Source organism: Benincasa hispida, unplaced genomic scaffold, assembly GCF_009727055.1.
Source record: "Benincasa hispida cultivar B227 unplaced genomic scaffold, ASM972705v1 Contig297, whole genome shotgun sequence".
Classification (NCBI taxonomy): Eukaryota; Viridiplantae; Streptophyta; class Magnoliopsida; order Cucurbitales; family Cucurbitaceae; genus Benincasa; species Benincasa hispida.
The window spans coordinates 107,521-117,371 of record NW_024064781.1 but is presented as its reverse complement, the minus strand read 5'-3'; the positions used below and the strand labels follow the sequence as shown (position 1 = coordinate 117,371).

General features: G+C 35.5%; 1 long non-coding RNA gene across 1 annotated transcript; it reads right to left on the bottom strand.

Moving 5' to 3' along the window:
- Positions 1-495: 495 nt before the first annotated feature.
- Positions 496-8,492, bottom strand: LOC120069246. The gene is made up of 2 exons (XR_005479481.1): positions 8,334-8,492; positions 496-1,129 (listed from the first exon to the last, which is right to left on the bottom strand). It is a non-coding gene; the product is annotated as an uncharacterized LOC120069246 (long non-coding RNA).
- Positions 8,493-9,851: the final 1,359 nt, after the last annotated feature.

Below are 9,851 nucleotides of genomic sequence, written 5' to 3'. Positions count from 1 at the left end.
ATTAAAAATTTTAAGGTCCCGTTGAACAAACAAATTATGTCTAATAAATAAATCAATTTAAAAAAATTAAAATTTCAGCGATCTAATATATTTAAAGTTCACACTATTAAAAGTTGAAATACCTATCAGTTAATTTTTAAAGTTAAAATACCTTTTACATCTAAACTTAAAAAATTTATCAAGTAAACTTATAATTCAATTAACATTTAATAAGTTATTTGATGATTTATGTTGAACCAATAAGGAGTACTTGTTTGAAGGGTTGAGATTAGGATGGAACATTCTAATCCCAACCATTGATTACGGTAAGGATGGATTCCTAGGTCTTTTTAATGGGAATAGTAAATACTTAACTCTATGTGTCAACTCTCTTTTTTTTTTTTTTTTTATAAAAAAATAATAATTATTTGACTTTTTCTCCTCTCTTTTATATTTTAACTGTTGTGGTTTTATTTTCTTTTTAATTATTATGATTATTTCGAGGTCGAGTACTACTTATAGAATTGTTGTGGCCTTCTGCCTACTAACAATTATGATAAGATTTTGACACGCATCCCAATAAATAAAGATTACATGATTGAAAAATTCCAAAATGTGGCCGATAGGACAGGACCCCTAACTGGCAAAATATCTTTTGGAATCTTTCTTTTTGAAAAGAAAAGATTACGATCAGGTTTTGGTGGGATAGGACCCCACTTGATCTTATCTTATCCTAAAAGAAATAATTCTATAATACAAACAAATAGTAAATCAATAAGACAAACAATAAATAAAGATAGATGGAATATGTCTGCATTATCTTCGAGCACGCTGGATAAGATCTTCACGTGATAACCATTGATGATGTCACCAAGTTTCTCCTGAATGGCCTGGATTGGAACGACTATTACATATATCTACCATATCAACTCTTTTGGGACTACAATCCAGGGTCTTACTTCTTCGGCTACCCCACCTACTTTGACTGCTTAACGTAATCCTTATGAGTTAATGGGATATTATAGTCATTTCTTTTATAGTGATCTGTCCGAGATTTCCAATCTTCAGCTAATCGTTGTGGCCAGTGGTTGGTTAATCCACTCCAGGAACATACTATCTCCACCATCTTCGTCTCAAATGCAGGTCTCTCCTAAACGACGATGATAATTGCAGAATGGTTACACACATGTATACAAAAGTGATTTAAATAATTTACATAAATTTAAATAATAATTTGAGAAACCATTTTTAGATTAATTTGATTGTGAGTCTAAAAACGGGTCATTGATGTCGTAATCTGCGAAGGGGTCATAGTCATCTTCGTCATCTTCGACTTCATTGTTCACATATGCAGAAGAATTTGCATCTTCTTGAGTTTCGTCAGGGTCTGATAATTGCCTAACAACTGTATTAAGTACTGAAGTAAAATCAGCATGTGATCTTGCTCCAACTAGAGAACTCATAATTGAATTCTTGGTCAAAGTGAATTGTTCATCTTCTTGGCGAGATAAGTCCTGTAGATGAACATTGGCTTTGAACCAATCCTTTAACTTTGACGCTTTTAGGTGGGTGTAATCATACTTTTCCCACCATTTGATTCTTAATGTCTTGCTTAGGGCTTTGAAGTTTCCATATGGTCCTAGTTGGAAATTCCAACAAAAGATCCACGGAATTTGAAAGTATAGTGTGAATCTAAATTGAGAATGGAGACACATAGATGCTGGTTTGAAAGAGGTGGTAAGACCTTTGGACTTCTACAGGAAAGATTTCTTCAGATAATCCGAAGTAGTTCCACCAAGATTGAAACCAATTCGGAAAGTGCATTTTGTATGCTTGCTTACAGAATGTCACAAACCAGGAATGGTTGTAAGCTTAAAACCAGAAAACATATACCATGCACGCATATAGTCACGGTATGTGTACGTTTGTGGTTTAAAAGGCTTCGAGAATTTCTTTGCCACAAACATCCCTTGATTCCAATAGGATGGTGTTAGCACTTTGAAAATTCTCAGCTTTGAGTATACAGATTTTTAGGGATCTGAACGATCCGGAACATGAGTAATCTCTACGGACTTAGTATCTACCAAGATGAATTCGTAGAAGATTCTCGTTTTTTATACATCCTCAGGAAGATAATTGAATCCATGAGGGAATATTTGAGAGTAGACTTCCTGAATGGATGGTCCGTCGAATTCTGGCTCGATCGTTATATCGACCATTGTAGTCTTTGTGAAGTATCCTGAAATTGGTGGCCTTGGTTGAAAAACTCTTGGCTTCACCACCTGGGAGAATGTTGATGGATTTTTTTGGGATTAATGTTGAAGATGACCTTGCAAGTCTCTTATTTGAACTACTTACTCTCGTGGGACGTAACAGTGTCTTTGAGGGTTGTGAAGGCGGGTTTATTGAGCCTGACTGTATTGAGAGTGCCTTTTGGCCACTGCCTTGACGTCTTCTGGACACGACTTCAAAATCAGTGTCCATTGCGTAGTTATCTGCACTCATAGGAGATGGTGTAGAAGATTGAGACAGGGGTTATTTGCCCTTTGAGCTGCTAGCTTTGGAGGAGCTAGCTTGGAGGTTCTGTGATGGCGGAGGCCGCCTTGGTGGTCGCGGACAGCCTGGGGGTTTCATGGGTTTCTAGGGAATTACGAGGGAGATTTCTTTCTTTCTTAGCAAGGTTTTTGCTTGAGAGGTGCTCTCTGCTTAGATAATCTGCAAGAGAGTTCTCCGTGCCTTTTATAGGCTCAATTTTGAAATCAAAGCAGGATAAGATTGCCTGCCACCTTGCAAAGATTTGTTTTGACACAAGATTCATTACATCTTTTTCAAAGATGTATTTGCTGGCCTTTGAATCTGTTCTCACCAGAAAATCTTTGTTCATAAGATCTCCTTGGAACTTTTGAACGCAATTTACTATTATGAGAATCTCCTTTTTCATAGTGGAATAGTTCTTTTGAGTATCGTTCCAGACTCCAGAATAGTAATGGACTACTGTTTCTTTTCCGTTAATTTATTTTTTGAGAATGTCGTTGTAACCAATGTCAGATGCATCGGTTTCCACAATTGGATAAACTTTTTCATCCATTAGCGACAAACATGAGATGCCTTTTGCTAAAGCTTTTATTGATTGGACTGCTCGACTATGCTCGGACCGTCCATGGCTTTGGATTCTTTTTCAATCTTTCATAAAGTAGGAGATAGATAATACGGAGGTCTTTAATAAAGTCTCCAATATAATTTACACATCCAAGAAAACGCTGGAGCTATGTCTTATCCTGAATAGTGTCTGGAAACTTATCCGAGAAGTCTAGCGATCGTTGGATTGGCTTGATTACTCCTTGATTAATATCATAACTAAGAATTCTAATTTTTGTTTGAAACAATTTGATCTTTGGTAAAGAGACCACAAGACCATTTGTCTTAATGATGTTGAAAAACGCTTGCAAGTGCTTAAAGTGTTGTTCAACTGTGTTTAAGAATACCAAGACATCATCAATATAGACGATGGTGAAGTCCTGATATTTTTTGAATATGTCGTTCATGACATTTTGGAACTCCGAAGGAGAATTCTTTAATTAAAAGGGCATAACATTCCATTGGTATTGCGCGAAGGGGACGTTGAAAGCTGTTTTATATCTGTCCTTTGTAAATACTTGAATTTGCCAAAATCCAGACTTCATATCGAACTTTGAGAAAACTTTTGCTGAGGTTATTCTCTTTAATAAATATTGTTGATTGGGAATTGGGTACCTAATCCATTTGAGAGCCTTGTTAAGGGGCTTATAGTTGATTACCAATCTTGGAACTCCTCGTTCCTTCTCAGCTTGATTATTGACGTAAAAGGCCGCACATGACCATGGACTTTTTATGGGCTAATAAGCCCTTTTCGGAGGAGCTCATCGATTTCTGCCTTGCAGATTTTGATAAGATCTTTCGACATTTGAATGGGCCTGGCCTTTGTAGGAATTTGCGTTTCGTCAAATCCATCAACATATGGGAGCTCGACTATATACCTTTTGCAAGCCCATAATGCATTTGGAATGTCTGAACAAATTTCGGTTTCCATTTTCTTTAGAAAATGCTAGATTTTCTTTTGGACTGAAGGTCTATTAATTTGGTTGGCAACCTTCTTGTTCTGAATGTCTTCTTGAAGAAACTTGATTTTCTTTTCTTTCTTTGAAATCCTAGTGATAAACTACTGGATTTCTTCTTCAATATTTGAAATGTACTTAGGAGTTATCGGATGATAGAACTCAAAAGTTATTGTTTTTCCAAATTTCTGAGATGATAATCCTTTCTCAGAAACATGAAAAGGGTATAATTGAGTAAGGAAGGGTGTTCCCAAGATAACTTCCTCTGATAAGTCTTTGACTAGGAGGAAAGTGTTAACGAAACACACATCTTCTTTGCAAATATGCGCCTTTGGTAATTTATAGTTAATGTGAAGTCTCTAGTTGTTGGCTCCTCTTAGGACTTCCATTGTTTTTTCAAAATACCTTGATGGTATTAATCCTTCTTGAATGACATTTTGATTTGCTCCAGAATCCAGTAAGGCAACTGCTTCGAACTTGAAATCCTGGACCTTACTAGTGACCTTTGATAACCATTTTTGGTTGTAGACTTTAATGATATAGTTAATTCCTTCTACATCATCCTTTTGTACTCCTGAAGTTTTTCTTGGAGGAATTACGTTTGAGAACTGTTGTTGGAAATTGCTGAATGCATTTTCCAGAATTGATAGTCGCTGCTTATTGATTGCAACTTCCCTTTTGAGTTTCTTGACTTCCATGTGGAGGTCCGAAGCTCTTGTGGGCTCTTGGAATGATCCATTATTAACTCGCTTGAGTATTTCCTGAAAGGAATAATGAATTGGTTCCAAGACTTGAGGCTTCAAGCTTTATCCTTCTAGAGACTCCCAGAGCTTTAGGAGGATCGTTTTTCGAGATATTTCATCTGGAAGCTCTTCTATCAGATCAAGTAGGTTTTCTTGATCTCTTGTTAGAACATTGATACATCCCGTGCACGGGACAACTTCTTCAGAAAATTGAGAGGAATCGTAAGAGTATCCTTCAGAGGAGGAATCTCCAATAACTTCATTGATTATTCCCTCGGAAGATGATTCTTCTGAAATAGAGGTTTCATCTTCAGACCGAATGGCAAAGAGAAGAGATTGTTTTAGGTCATGGTCAATCTCTAGGTTGTTGATTTTCTTTATCAAGGGGCATGTGTTAGCATAGTGTCCCTGTTTGTTGCAGCGAAAACAAGTAGTTCCTTTTTTCTTGGAATACTTCTTGTTTTTATTGTAGTACTTCCTTTTTCGAGGTTTTTCCTCATCCTTTGTTCTCTGACCTTTACAGTACGGTTTCTTTGAAAATTTCTTCTTTTTCTTTGAAGGCGATAGATTTTGTTCAACACCATATTGTTTGTAGAAAGTCCCTAGTCCCTTTCAATAATCTGCATCTTTGATGATTCTTTGATTATGCTTTGTGTCTTTACAAAGACTTAAGCATAAAGCTTGAATGTTAATGGTAATATCTCTATAAGTGAGAGAATTCCAATTGATTTGATTTCCTTCGAAGATTTCAGACATCTTCTGATAAAATTTTCAGCGATATAAGGAGGTAATCCTTCCACGAATTTTCATTTCTAGATTTTGTCTCCACAAGATGTAAGGTTGTAAAGACGTGCCATAAAAACGTCTTTGTACTATTTGAAATCACTCATTTTCCTGCAGCGTATCTTGAGAAGTACTTCAGTGGCTTGATTACTGTAGATGATTGTTCTTCCTACAAAATGTTTCATTGCAGTGTATACTAATGAGTTAACTATATCTGGTTCATTTTGCATTATTTCCATTGGGGCTATTCCTACTCCTGGATTTCCCTCTTGTTTTACTATAACCGTTTTTGTGGTGGTTAAGATAGTCTGCCTTTCTTGTTCAAAAAGTTGATTGTGCCACCAGTCCCTCAGATTTCTTGTGAATCCTGAAACTAGAATGTGAGTTGTGCTTAAGACAGTCTTTCTAGTGCTATATGCGGTAGCAGCTAGATGCATCTCTTGGAAGATGTTCATCATTTGTTGATCGGAACATCCGTCAATATTCCAGCTTATAATGGAGGTTCCATCATAAATCTTTTGATATGGACGAAAATCATCCCATCCTAGATCTGGAGGAGAGGGTTTCGCATAATGATTCTTCATTTTCGTGCTATAAGAGACTACAGGAAGAATCTTTGTGTAAGAGGTAGAAGTCTCTTTGGACTCCCTTATCATATTAACAACTTTTGAGACTTCAGTCTTCTTTGAAGAATCTGCTTCTCCTTTATCAATCTTGAATGCTGATAAGTTCTTGTTAATCTCAACTAGAAGTTCCTCTGGATTTCCTTTTAGGTCTCCAATAGGAAAGGTATTTGGTTGGAAGATTGGTCGGTCTTGATCAATCTTTGGTATGCCCTTAAGACTTCAACTTGGGGCAGCTTTTTGATCCTTTATTTTCTCAATTGTTTGATAAAAGGTTATTACCATCTTGTTTGAATAATTCAGTTGATGTTGGATATTTTTTATTTTTCGTACTCCAACCTTCGAGACTTTTTCTTCATCGAAGGTTTTGTATGGGGAAGATACCATCTTGATGGTTGGGACTACCGGATGAGGAAAATAAGATTCTTCTTCAGGAAGATAGTTTGTAGCTATCTCTTTTCCACTAGTTATAATCCAAGTGGGACTTTGCTTGAGAGTAAGATAGCGAGGTTCTGCCGCTTCGTCGTCTCTTTCTTTCATTCTCTTGAAGAAATCTCCCTTTAGGATGAAAGCTCCTCGAGTCTCCTTTGGCTGAGATATATAGAGATCTATATATTGACTGTACTTTCGTTCGTATCTTTGCTCAAGAGTTTCATACGTCGATAGTACATTGATTTGGTTGTAAATTGGCTTCGATCTTCTTTCCATGTAGGATTGGGTAGGAGATAAGGAACCTTTGTCCCTTTCATAATGAATATCCGGAATAGATCTATCAAAATCCATGGACGTTCTCATTGACCTAGACCTGGGGATAGATCTGGAAGTGCTGCTGGTTGGCCGTGTTTCGAAAGAAATGCTTGGCCTACTACTCATGATTTCTTGAATTCTGGGATGTCTTGGTTCTGAATAGAACTGGACTTCAACATCCCCATTATGGTGCTTAGTGATTGTAACATCCTCACTTTGCTTTGTAACAGGAGTATTTGCTCCTGGAATTCTCCAAACTGGATTTTGTGTGAGTTCATTCCATTATAGAAATCTCGGGACAGTCATAGAGGATTTATTTATATTGACTTCTATAAGCATAGTGCTTCCCTTAGGAGATATTCCTAAGGCTCTTGGTTATAGATTTATATGCATCAGCTTGAAATAAATGTGATAGCAGACGGCAAACGGCAGGGATCTGTCTTTTAATTTGAGGCCTTGAGAATGGACATCGAGACTAAGGGCATCTCGGAGATTTGCATCTTGAAGAGAGATAGTAAATCCTGGTTTTCATGTGAAGTAAACCGAACCTCTTTCAAGATTTGATTGGACGATTCCCAAGATAGAGTGTGAGAATCGAAGGTGCCGCTTATCTCTGAGAGCAAGATAGACTGGTACGTCTAATCCTTCTCTGAATAGAGGTTTAAGGGCAACTTGAACACATCCGATGTGTAGGTATTTGTATTTATCCATAGCTTGCTCTATAGATTCTCTTGGAAGAAGGCCGATTTCGATAAACTCGTCCTTCATTGCAAGGTTTTTCTCAGTGATGACGATGACGTCAGTTTGAGAAAAATTGAAGTTGTTGATCTTGTAGATCAATCTTGGATCCATCTTAGGAATGGTCCAATTTTTGAGACGATCTTCAACCTTAGCAATTTATGCTTTGGATGTATTGTATTTTTGAATGATGCTTAGCGGATCATCAATACTTTGAGGTTCATTAGATTGAGGAGAAGAAGTAGTATTATTGACAATCATTTGGGGGCAAGAGATTTTAGAGAGAAGTTTAGATACCATTGGGAGGGAGAGAGCGAACCTTGGGAGTTTTGAAACAATCTGTCAAAACTTTCTTCAAAAGTGTGACAAAAGTAATGATATTAAGCTAACATTAAAACAAATTAGAATCTTCAATCGATCGATCTTTAATCTTTATAAGACTTAAACGAATATATCATATTTTGTGATAATTTGTATTCTACCATCAAGGTTAACCACGTCTTCCTTTGGATAGAATACCAATTAATCACTAAATATGATATACCTTCTAACTTTTCAAGGATAAGCGAGACTTCTGATTCAAATTTCTTGGAATGTTAGTTTAATATCATGACTAAAAGCAATACCTTTTAAGATAATCTTAACTTTCATGCTTCATTTCCCCCAGGGCTCTAGAGAGAGAGACTACTCCATAGAGAGAAAAGTAGAAGAAAAGTTGAGCTTGAAGGCTCTGATCCGGCGTGCTCGAAGATATTGCAGACATATCCCATCTATCTTTATTTATTGTTTTTCTTATTGATTTACTGTTTGTTATTATAGAATTATTTCTTTTAGGATAAGATAAGATCAAGTGGGGGTCCTGTCCCACTAAAATTTTATCGTAATCTTTTCTTTTCAAAAAGAAAGATTCCAAAAGATTATCTTCAAAGGTATGGCTTTTAATCATGATATTAAACTAACATTCCAAGAAATTGTCACGCCTTCGGTTCCACACAACTCAACGATCTATTTCACTCTCCAAGCTTCTCTTAGAGTTTTTTTTTTAACACCAAATAAATTAAGAAGAAGAAATATTGTCATGTTTCTTTAGTACAACAACTACAAAAATGAATATCAAATCTCCAACTTCTAATGATAAAAGTCATATCAATTATCGTTAACTTAAGAGAGTTGTGTCAAAAAGTGATGAGACTATAGTTTGTTTGAAGCAATGTCAATCATTCATTGATTGAGAATTAATGGAAAATATAATATAACAATAAACTGATGAGTGCGTCATGAAAATAAATGTTATTTTTTGTTTTATTAAAGCTTGGGACAGATGGATTCTCCTGAATGGCTTTTGAAAAAGATTTTTTTTATATATATATTTTTATGAATAATATAGATTTATCAAAATTTGATCGTTTGTGTGCCACATGGAAAACCTTGACGTTTAGCCGCCCCAGAACCAAAGCAGCCATATGTCGTCATTCAATATGGACTTCTGTCCCTTACTCTTTTATAATAATAATAATTATTTTGTCTTTTTTGAGAATCAATTACATTTTTTATGTTAAAAATTGAGATTTTAACTTTCCATTTTTTAATAATTTAATCTTTAATAATTAACAATTTAAGAGAACTTTCAATCCATTAAATTGAACTTGCAATAGCTATAAGAGCTAATTGAAGTTGATGAGAAAAACAATGAAGGTAAAAAAACACATTCATTTTCTTTCAAAACAAGTGCTTTCAATCCATTAAACTGACTTTGCATATTACTTACTTTATCATATCCTTGTTCTCACAAACTAGCGATGTTTAGCTCATGTTGAGAAAAAAAGCATTTATGGCTTTCTTAAGTGATAGAGAACTTGTATCATCGACATGTATGATTCCAACAAATCGTTCGATCACATAACCTTTATCCACATATCTCAATACAATTGACATTTACTTTTTTGAAGATACATCTTTTGATTCGTCTATCAAGATAGAAAACTATTTGTCACTAATATCTTTTATAACCATATTAACAACTTTTACTGCAATGGAATGCACTATATCTTTTTTAATATTGAGTGAAGTCAATTTCAAATTATCTGGGGCATTTTTCAAAGTCACGACTTCAATATCCTTATCATGGTTGCAACGCCATTATC